Source organism: Vombatus ursinus, unplaced genomic scaffold (assembly GCF_900497805.2).
Source record: "Vombatus ursinus unplaced genomic scaffold, bare-nosed wombat genome assembly UNPS02014799.1, whole genome shotgun sequence".
NCBI classification, from domain to species: domain Eukaryota; kingdom Metazoa; phylum Chordata; class Mammalia; order Diprotodontia; family Vombatidae; genus Vombatus; species Vombatus ursinus.
In genome coordinates, this window is record NW_020954577.1 from 46,552,569 (window position 1) to 46,563,100 (window position 10,532).

Genomic DNA, 10,532 nt, shown 5'->3' on the forward strand with positions numbered 1-10,532 from the left:
ATGATAAGGAAATGAAAATCCACTGTTTTCTGAAAAGCCAATCTGGCTTCCCCTTGAAACAAGCGGTAAGACCCAAGCTCATATTGTCTTTGTGCGTGAAGCCCTGCTCAGGACCACCCAAGCTGTTCCCCATGGCCAGGCAGAGCTCGAGGGGTTTCATTATGGAGTTATTTCTTTGCTATAAGATAGGAGTGGGGGTGGGGAAAGAGGGAAAGAAAGGAAAGATCAAAGTCAGAATAGAAAAAAGAAATCCCTCCATTGTGCACCATGTTCTGCCTTCATCACAGAAACCAGAATTGCTGGCGTATTAGTCGGGCTGCCCCACCTCTGGTTGGTAATGGCGGCTTCCAGATTGGCAACTGTCTCCAGACTGTGTTCTGCATTTCCCCCCCTTCTTCCTCCTGTCCCCATTCCCCCTCTCCTGCTGCCTTCTCCCTCCAGCAACTGAGAGAGATAGACAGAGACACACACAGGAAGGCAGAAGGACAGAGGAAGATGAGAGACAGAACCAGACAGAGACAGAAAGAGACAAAGGTATAAACACAGAGACAGAGGGATGGAGGGAGAGACAGATAAACAGAGAGGGAGAGACAGAATGAGGCAGAGAGAGAGAGAGACAAAGACTTAAACACAGAGACCGAGGGACAGAGAAAAACAGAGAGAAAGAGACAGAACCAGAGAGAAAATGAGAGTGAGGCAGAGAGATATGACGAAAGTGAGGAGCAGGTGGTTTTCTCTCCTATTCGACGATCTTCGTTGGAGCTAAATGAACGCAAGAGCAGAGTTATCAGGCCCCTTAGCAACAATACCATGGATCTGCTGCATCTTTTTGTTCCCTTTGGAGCCCATGGGAAGATCCAGGGAAGGAAACGCAGGGCTCAGATAATACTTGAAGAAAAACAGGATGAAGCCGTAGTGATTTTCAAAGCAACCTTTGGTGGTGGGGGGGGATGGGGCGTGGGGGAGGGATGCAGGGTATCCTGGTTAACAGGACTGTTTAACTACGGCTCTCTGTTTTGGTTAGTCCGGCTGTCGACAAGCATTTAGTACCTACTGTATGCCAGGCACTATGCCAACCACTGAGCATACAAAGAAAGGCAAAAGCATGGTCCCTGCCCTCAAGGAGCTCACATTCTAACAACTACATATATCAAAGATATACAGAGTAGATAGAAGGGTCTGTAATGTGATTAGAAGCAAAGTTTTATGTAGAAAGACCAACTGGCTAGCAGAATGTCGGCACCCAGAGGGCCAGGGCTATTTGGTTTCTGTCTTTGCACTCCCCACCCCAGCACTGTCCCCAGCTCAGGGCCTGGCAGATGGCTCTTCTTGTCTAATTGAATTGGCCACCACAGCCCCCTGTGCAGCCCCTCGGAGGGTCTCCCCTTACAGCAGAACAGGCTGAATCATCCTGAGTGGAAGAAACCTCTGAGGCCATTGCTCTAGTTCAGATCCCCCATTTCAAAGTTGAGAAAACAGAGGGGGTGTGGTTGGGACTCCCCCCACCCCCATTTCCCAGGTAGTAATCATGAGAAGATTTGAACTCATGACTTTTGACTCTGATACAAATGCTCTTTCCATAATACCACACTGCCTCTTTCAGCGACCTTTGTTTGTGTCTCAATGGTTCTAGACAAAGGGAAGAGCAAATGGATGGATGGATAAATTGGAGAATGAATGAATGAATGAATGAATGAATGAATGAATGGACTTGCTCTGTGTGTCTTTGACAAATTCCTATCCTATGAACTGGGTGCTCCAACTGGATAGAGCAGTGAATGACTTAAAAGTCAGTAAGACCTGAATTCAGATTCTGGCTCAGACACTTAATTAGCTGTGACCTTTGGCAAGCTATTTAATCTCTCTAAGCCCTGATTTCCTCATCTGTAAAATGGGGGTAATTATAGCCCCTACCTCCCAGGCTTGTTGTGAGGATTAATTGAAGCAACCTGGAGCTTAGAACACAATAGAAAAATCACCAGCTACGATGACGACAATGTTTATTATTCCTGACCTCGGTGTCCTTCTGTCAAATGAAGGATCTCTAAGGTCCTTTGCAGCTCGAAACCCCCCATCCTAGGATATACCCTTGACACCCCGGTGACCAGCTAGATGGCATTTTAGCAGCTCCATTCTCCGACAAGAGCCTTCATGTAAAGGGCTATTCTCGATTTTACTCCAGTAAATCACTGGCTGAGAAACACCTCCCCAGGGAAATCATCAAAGAAAGTAATTAAGTGAACATGGTAATTAAGAACACATCACCTGAGATCCCTTCTATGCTATTCCCTCTAGACAAAGGCGGGTCTTTTTTTCCCTTTTCTTTGCCTTTTTTTTTTTTTTAAATCCAATCCAGGTTAAATTGAGTTCCATGGAAACTGCATCAATAAAGTTGTCATGGTTACAGGTGAACTGAATGGGGAGTGGCGACAGGCCCGCTCGGCTGTGCCTGCACCGAGTGCCTTGTAAACACATCCATTTGTCTCCTTGTCCTATCTATAAAAATAATGAGAATTAATAGCATTGCCCAGTAAAGTGCAAGCTGATAGACAGAAGCCACATGTGCAGGAATGGAGGGCTGGCAGGGCTTTGCTCTGAGATCCTCTTTCTCTGACCCATCTTTTTAGGCTCCATAAGAGGGGTCTGGCAGATCAGCAATGTCAGAATGAGGGAAAAGAATGAGTTCCTTCACCATGATTCTGCATGATCAGAATGTTAGAGGTGGGAGGGACCACAGAGGCCATCTTGTCCAACTTCTTATTTTACCGATGAGGAAACTGAGGCCCAGGGAGGTTAAATGATTTGCTCAGGGTCACAAAATACTTAATGGAAAAACCAGGATTTGAATTCAAGTCCTTACCTCCAAATCCAGCATTCTTTACACTATACCACTCCCTCATCCTAAAGATAAGGAAACTGACAGACAAGCAGGTTAAGTGACTTGGCCAAAATCACATAGGTCTATAGGACGGCTGAGTGGAAGATACCCGATATCTGAGACTATCTAAGATGGCACCTGCTGCTCAGATGTTGGAGAGGATATGGGCTATGAAAGGCTGTATGCAGCTTTTCCACATGTGGAATCTCTTAGTACTGCACCATTCCATTTTCAATGAGCCTACTTCTGGATCAACAGCTCCCCGAGGCTTCTCAGCCTCTTCCAGTAGGGCTGGCATCTTGGCAATACCTCCTTCTGTCCGTGGAAATTCTTTCCACTTCTCTGAGGCCAAGTCTCTGCTTTATTCCAGCAGTGTTCTCCAATGTGCCTGACACCTGTCAGAGCTGCACTTTAGTCGCAGAAGAAGGAGTGCAGGGGGCGATTGTCCAGAGACATGGCTGTACTCTGCCATGGTCAGGCCAAATCTGGGGCATCATGGTCAGTTCCATGTGTCTTATTTTAGGAAGGCTGTTGACTAGCTGGGGCATGGCCAGTGGAGGGCAACCAGGACGGTGAAGGATCTCAACATCATGTTCCATGTGGATGGTTTGGGAGAACCTGCGATGTTTAACCCAGTGAAGAGAAGACTTGGACAGCAACAAGATAGATGTCTTCAGATATTTGAGGGTCAGTTGCATGGCGGTAGGAACAGGCTTGTTTAAGCTGGCCCTAGGAGGTAGAACATGAAACAATGGATAGAATTTGTAGAGACCATTTTGGGCCCAATGTTAGGAAAAATATCCTGATGTTGACCAGCTCAACTCAAGTGCCCCCTCCTATATATGGCTTTTCCTGGGTCTCTCAGATCTTAGCACCCTTCTCAGAGACTATGTATTTACCTTGTACATACTTTGCATTTCCTTTCAGATGTACAGGCTGCTGATAGAATGTAAGCACCTTGAGGGCAAGAACCATGGTTTTTTTGTCTTGATTTCCCCGTCACCTAGCCTGATGCCTGACGCATTCATTTGTTGTTTCAGGCATTTTTTAGTTGTGTCCTATTTGGGGTTTTCTTGGCAAAGATACTGAACTGGTTTGCCTTTTCCTTCTCCAGCTCATTTTTTTACAGATGAGGAAACTGAGGCAGAGTTAGGTGACTTGCGCAGGGTCACATAGCTAGTTAGTATCTGAGGCCAGATATGAACTCAAGAAGATGAGTCTTCCTGACTCCAGGTCTGCCACTCTATCCACAAGTCACTTAATTGCCCACCTGACACATAATAGGCAGTTAATACATACTTATTAAGTGAATGGTTGATTATTAATTAGAGCTGCCTCAAGGTAGAGTGGGATGCCTGGACAGCTAGTGAGTTCAGCATTATCAGAGGTCCTCAAGAAGATGGCGGATGGCCACTTTTCAAGGATATCATAGAAAGGATTCCTGTTCAGATACGAGTTGAACTACTTGGCTACTTATGTCCTTTCCAGCTCTGAGTGTCTGATTCCATGAAAAGATCATCTTTCCCAGGATTGTGCTCTCTCCTGAAATGTTCCCATTCTAGGCTTTTATGTCTTAGAAGACAGCATTCACTTACTTGAGCTCACACCTTGCAAAAATGTCGTCTCCAAGGTACTGCTTACTGGGGGCTAGATTTTGATCCCTGAGATGGGCCAAGAAGAGGAGTCTGTTTCACCCTTCTCCTTCCCAGGTTCTCCTCGGCAGTCCCCACAGCCACGCACCAAAAGAGCCTGGCCATGACTCAGTGGGCAGGGGATTGATGTACTATTATCGTCGAATTGCATGCATGGCATTCTTGCTCTGGAGTGCTAGGTGGCATATTCATATTTTGTTCCAGTGAATGAAAAGCAAATCATTTTTATTTGGAGAATTTTGAAAACCCCTTGAAATAATGGGAGACGTCCTAATGTCATGACACCAGAGATGATCCCCACTCCAAAGGGTGGGGCCCTGGTTCCCTTATTCTGCTTGAGTGTCTCCTAAATGTTTTCTTTTTGACACACCCGGAAGCTCTCAGGATGGCCAGGAAGAGAACACATGGCCATCTCTGATCCAACCATCCTTTATCAATCAATCAATCAACAAGTACTTACTATGTGCCAGGCACTGTGCTGGGGATGGAGATACCAGTACAAAGAATCTACTCACAGGGAGCGTACGTTCTAATGGGGAGACACGTCCATACACACATACACATGTATATACACATGTAGATACATGTGTGTATATATAATATCAAGCTGACAAATACAAACACATACAAAATGGTTGAATATAAGCTGGTTTGGGAGGGAAGACCATAGCAATTGGGGGTATCAGAAAAAACATCGTGCAGAAGACGTTGCCCCAGTCGCACTTGAAAGGAAGAGGAGGCATCTAGGAGGTGCAGGAGAGGAGGAGTGCATTCCAGGCCAGTGCCAGGGCGTGGGGATGGGACATGGGGTGTCATGATGTGTGAGTAACAGAGAGGCCAGGTTGTCTGGATTGCCGAATGCAGGAGGGGCGAAAAGCCCCAAGAAGCTGGAAAGATATGTTGGGGCCAGCCTGTGGAGGGCTCCGAAAATGGGAGAGTTTCTCTTTTACCTTTGAGGCCATAGGAAGCCACATTTAAACCTATTCCATCTGACTGAGACCAGCATGGCATCTGGGGCTGTGCACAGAGGTAGACTTGCTGGTCGACAATTAGTCCTAAAAGTCCCTCCAGGCAGCATCACCTTCACCAGCCTTCCTGGCTGATGCACCTTTGTCTGCTGGGGCCAAGCCTTGTGTGAGAGGATGGGGAGGAGGACCCCAGGTAAGGCTCCCAGGAGATGGTGGCGGCTTCAGCGTGGGGGAGGGAGAGAGGCTTTTGCTCCTGTCTTCCCTAGTTCTGTTGTTATCACCCTGCCTGCAGTGCCTCGGAGGAGGGGAGTCACCAAGGAAATCTGAGTGCCATTCTCTGTTTCCATGGAAATTTCATATGGCTGAAGGTCAGGTCCTGCTCTGCTGGAGTGCTGGAAAAAAGAACTCTTCCGAGAACAGATCTGCATGCCGCCGATGACATGGCTCATTTATTTGGATTCAGAGACACAGCTCTGATTTTTCATGACTGACTTCAATCTTTCAGCATGAGAGATTACTCAGGGGGGCACTGCTTCGTGACACACCATGGCAGTACCTTGATTTTCTCTGTCGAGCATGCATATCAACCATCCTCCCATCTCTCTCCGGCATGATCACAATCATTTTAACTCTCTTTCCTGGTCAAAAACTAGTCAAACGAATTGGAGAACCTGAGGTTATAGCAATGCACCAAAGTATCCCTATACACAGGTGGTACATGCAACCAGTATAGCTAGTATTTAGTATATAGCTAGTATTTATATAGCACTTTACAAATATTATCTCATTTTGTCCTCATAACAACCTTGGGGAGGGATGCACATGCTGTTATTATTTCTATTTTACAGATGAGGAAACTGGGACAGAAAGAGGTTGAGTGACCTGCCCTCAATCTTACAGCTAGTTAGTATCGGAGGCTGAATTTGAATTCAGGATTTCCTGACCCCAGACCCTGTCCCACCCAGCTACCTCTGTTGGAGGAGTGGGGGAAGGACAGGATAGATGATTGTGGAGGAGGAAATGAGGGACGGTCTGAGGGAGGACTTGGGAAAGTCTCAGAAAAAAAACTTAGAAAAAAGCTTACTGAGCTTCTTGCTGAAAGTCTAGGAGTGTTTTTTTTTAATTTTGTATTCATTTTAAACTTAAGAAAGGACAAAAAGAGAACATTTCCATCTACGTACCACAACCTAAAAAGAAGATTCACTATAAAACCATGAATTTAAATTTCACAGTTTACTTTCCTTTGAAAAACTATATAATAGGTACTATTCATCATTTTCAAAGTTAGGGGTGTTTGTTAAAGAGTATTTGGTAACCTCGGTCTCCTGGAGCTTGGGGCCTTATCGCGTCATTGAACCAGCCACAAGACAGTGGGGACTCCTCCTAGAGTCTTCTCCCACCTGGTTAACAGCCGCTCAGCAGGTACTACCCACTCACCAAACAGGTGGCAGCATCACTGAGCTCCCCCGGGGAATGTCCAGAATCCATTGCGTTCAGCCAGGACTCAAGGTCCGGTTTTCAGCAAGGGCACTGATTTCTCCCCTCCCTGGGGAGTTTGCTCAGTATAGTTCCCAGAGCCTAGATTCAAACCTTGAACAGTTGTCTCACTTAATAGTGAGACCCCCATAAGAGCCAAGTTTAAGACCCACAAGAATCCCCCCCAGCTTTAAGTTCTTCAAGAAGGAGATTCTATAGTCTTCCCCAGTAACCCAGCCCAAAAGTCAACCTTCCCTTTTTGGAAAATTCTTCCTTAAAACCTTAACTTGTTCTAAAGGCTTTATAATCTTTCTAGGCTTCTTACCCATTAATCTCTTTCAGGTGCTCACTATTCCAGATAAACTGGCTTATTTGCTTTACTCCACATGTGGCACACCTCCCACCAATTTGCTTTTGCACAGGCAGTCCCCATGCCTGGAAGGCAGCCCTCCTCACTGCCAACCCACAGAACACCCAGCTTTCTCCAAGGCTCAGCTCAAATGCCACCTGAGAGCCAACAGGACGCCGCTCCTCCCCCCACTTCACTTTGTATATTTTGAATTTTATATGCATGTTGGCCCTCTTTCCCTCCCTCCAGTAACTTCCTTAGGGAAAGAGACTTTCATTTTTATTAGGATTATATATGTGTGTGTTTTATGATTATAGATTTTGAGCTAGAAGGAACTACAACTGAGGAAACTGAGTCCTAGGGAGGTCAAAGGACTTGCCCAGGGTATTTGTATCCCTGGTACTTAGCGCAGTTCCTGGCACAGAGTAGGAGCTTAATTCATACTTGCTAAAATGAACACATAAAAGTGGGGGTCAGGAGAATTGTGGTCTAGGTCAATAGCTCGGTTTGAGAAGTCCTTTCCCCTTCTGGACCTCAGTTTCTTCATCTGTAAAATGAAAAGGTTAGACTTGATAGTTCCTTCTGATTCCAACACTCTGCGATGTTAAATGCCTCATGCTGCCGAGTGAGGGTTTTTCATTGACTTGAATTGAATGCCTTAATTAAATCACCCTGTGACCTCCTCCCTAGTCCTTTAATAACATCGGTTGCTTAACAACAGTTTTCCCCCAGTAGCTCTCTAATCATCTCTTTGGCTTTCCCTTTGGACCCTCTCCAAATTCCCCAAATTCCTCTTTAGCCCAATTCAATTGACCAGCCATTTATTGAGCGCCCACCGTGCAGAAGGCAGAGGCATCATGACCCGGCATGTAGAGGCCTGACTTATACAATAACAACAACATTGTAAACAAAACAACTTTGAAAGATTGAAGACCCCTGTTCAATGCAGTCACCACCCATGATTCCAGAGAAGCCATGATGAAGCCTGTCACCCACCTCCTGGCAAAGCAGGCATGGCCTCTGGGTGGAAGGAGATGGACATTTTTATTTTTTTATTTATCTTTATTTTATTTTTTTTAAGAGACAGACATTTTTAGACACAGCCAATAAGAAAACATGTTTCACTTGACTGCATATTTATCACAAGGGTTTTTCTTTTTCCTTTTTTCTTTCCCATGAGAATGGGAGAGGTGGGAAAGTGAGAAAATAGATTTTCGTTCATTGAAAAAATTAAATTCAATGAAAGAATAAAAAACCCAACTACTTTGTGAGATGGGCAGTACATATATCATTTCCCAGATCTTACTCTCATATTCCAGGGGAACTGTGATCCCATCGATGACCAGTTTCATTCATGCCTGCCCAAACTATAGGACTCACATCCCCATCCTCCCATTAGTTTTCTGTAGAGGGTTCACCCACCGGGCTGGGGGCCTTCCCTGAGTTCACACCTTCCCAATACCAATGGTGCTGGCTTGCCCGCTGGTTGTCTCTCATTCTTTCTACACAGCCAGCCCATGGCTTGTTCTGTTTGGTTTATTCTGGGTAACATCTTTCTTTGATGCCATCCTTCACCTCTTGCATAATTCTTTGTTTATAATGGGTTACAGCCTGCTTGCTGCACATCATGTATCTCTATTAAATCACAAATGATTGCCAACTACTTTGACAGTAGAATCTGGAGTCAGTGTTCAGGAACAGGATAATGGTGTACATGAGGAGTGGGCAGGAGTCAGTGCCCAAGCCAAGAGCAGCATGGACATGATTGTTGGTTGTTTTTAATTGAGCTAGCTAGGCGGCATGACTTACAGAGTGCTGGACTTGGAGTCAGAAATACTTTCCTTCCAATGCTCCCACAGTTGCTTACTAGCTGTGTGACCCTGGGCAAGTCACTTAACTTCTGTCTGCCTCAGTTTCCTCATCTGTTAAGTGGGGATAATAACACCCTCCTCCCAGACTTCTTGTGAGGATCAAATACAAACTAAATGCTGTCATTAATAATAAGAAGAGGACCTGATCATGGTCACATAGAGATTAAATTTCAGAGCCGGGGTTCAAGCTGAGGTCTTTAGACTCTAAACCCAGGGCTCCTTCCTCTGCACCAGCTGCATAAAGGGGTATTGTAGGAGCTGTGTGAAAATAAACTGATGAATGTTTCCCAGATACCCTTTGGCCAGGAAGCTCTTGCTCTCATGGCCTGTTTTCTCCACAATGATCAGGGCCAGGTGACATCAAGGTGCGGCCAGGACTCAAGACTTGATCAGCATGCTTCGTGGATGACAACACTCAGGGGCCTTTCATGGCTGGCTCATGCCGGCTCCTTTCTTAGGTTTTGTTGCCTGTGAATTTCTGGGCATTTCAACTACCATTCTTGCTATGTTAGAGCTATCATCTATAACATCCAGCATGGTAGTCATGCACAGGCAGTTTTCTCCTGCCTTCCTTTCTCTTTTATTCAAAGACACTTTGATTAAATTTTCAAGATTGTGGGCAAATGCATTCTTCCAGGCTTTGTTAGCTGTGATCCATTCCTGACCATGAGCCTGAAAGTCTCTGCCATAACCCAGGAACCCAAATCTCATTCTCAGACACCGATTCTTTAGCCGGTATAACCTTAGCAACAAAGGAATGCCTGTTTTATTTCTTTTTTTTTTTCAAAGTCCAATTGATGCCCTCTGATTTTTCCACCACAGTAATTTACAAGTATACTTGCCATCTGTACCTTATCACCATCCAGTGAGCTTTCAGCAGCAAACCCATTTGATGATATACTCATACACATGTGTATGTATGTGTGTGTATGTGTGTGATCAAATGTATTGTTCCCTTGACATTACAAAAATGCTGTTAGGAACATTTTTCTCTCTATGTGGGAATTTATTTCTGTCTTTGACCTTCTCCAATGCCAGCTTCTTAACCACCTTAAATCTGAACATGTATGTGTATATATGTGTATATCATCAAATATGTTTGTTGCCAATTATCTTTGCTGAACTGTTTTTCTTTATTATAAATAAAGGCTCACTGGATGGTGGAGTGTATGTGTGTATAAGTGTGTCTGTACATACACACACACACACACACACACACACACACACACACATACATACACAGTGTTCCAAAAGTCTCAGTGCACTTTAAAGCTAATAAATCTTAAAATTACACTGACTTTTGAGATACCCTATATGTATACACATATAGATATACAT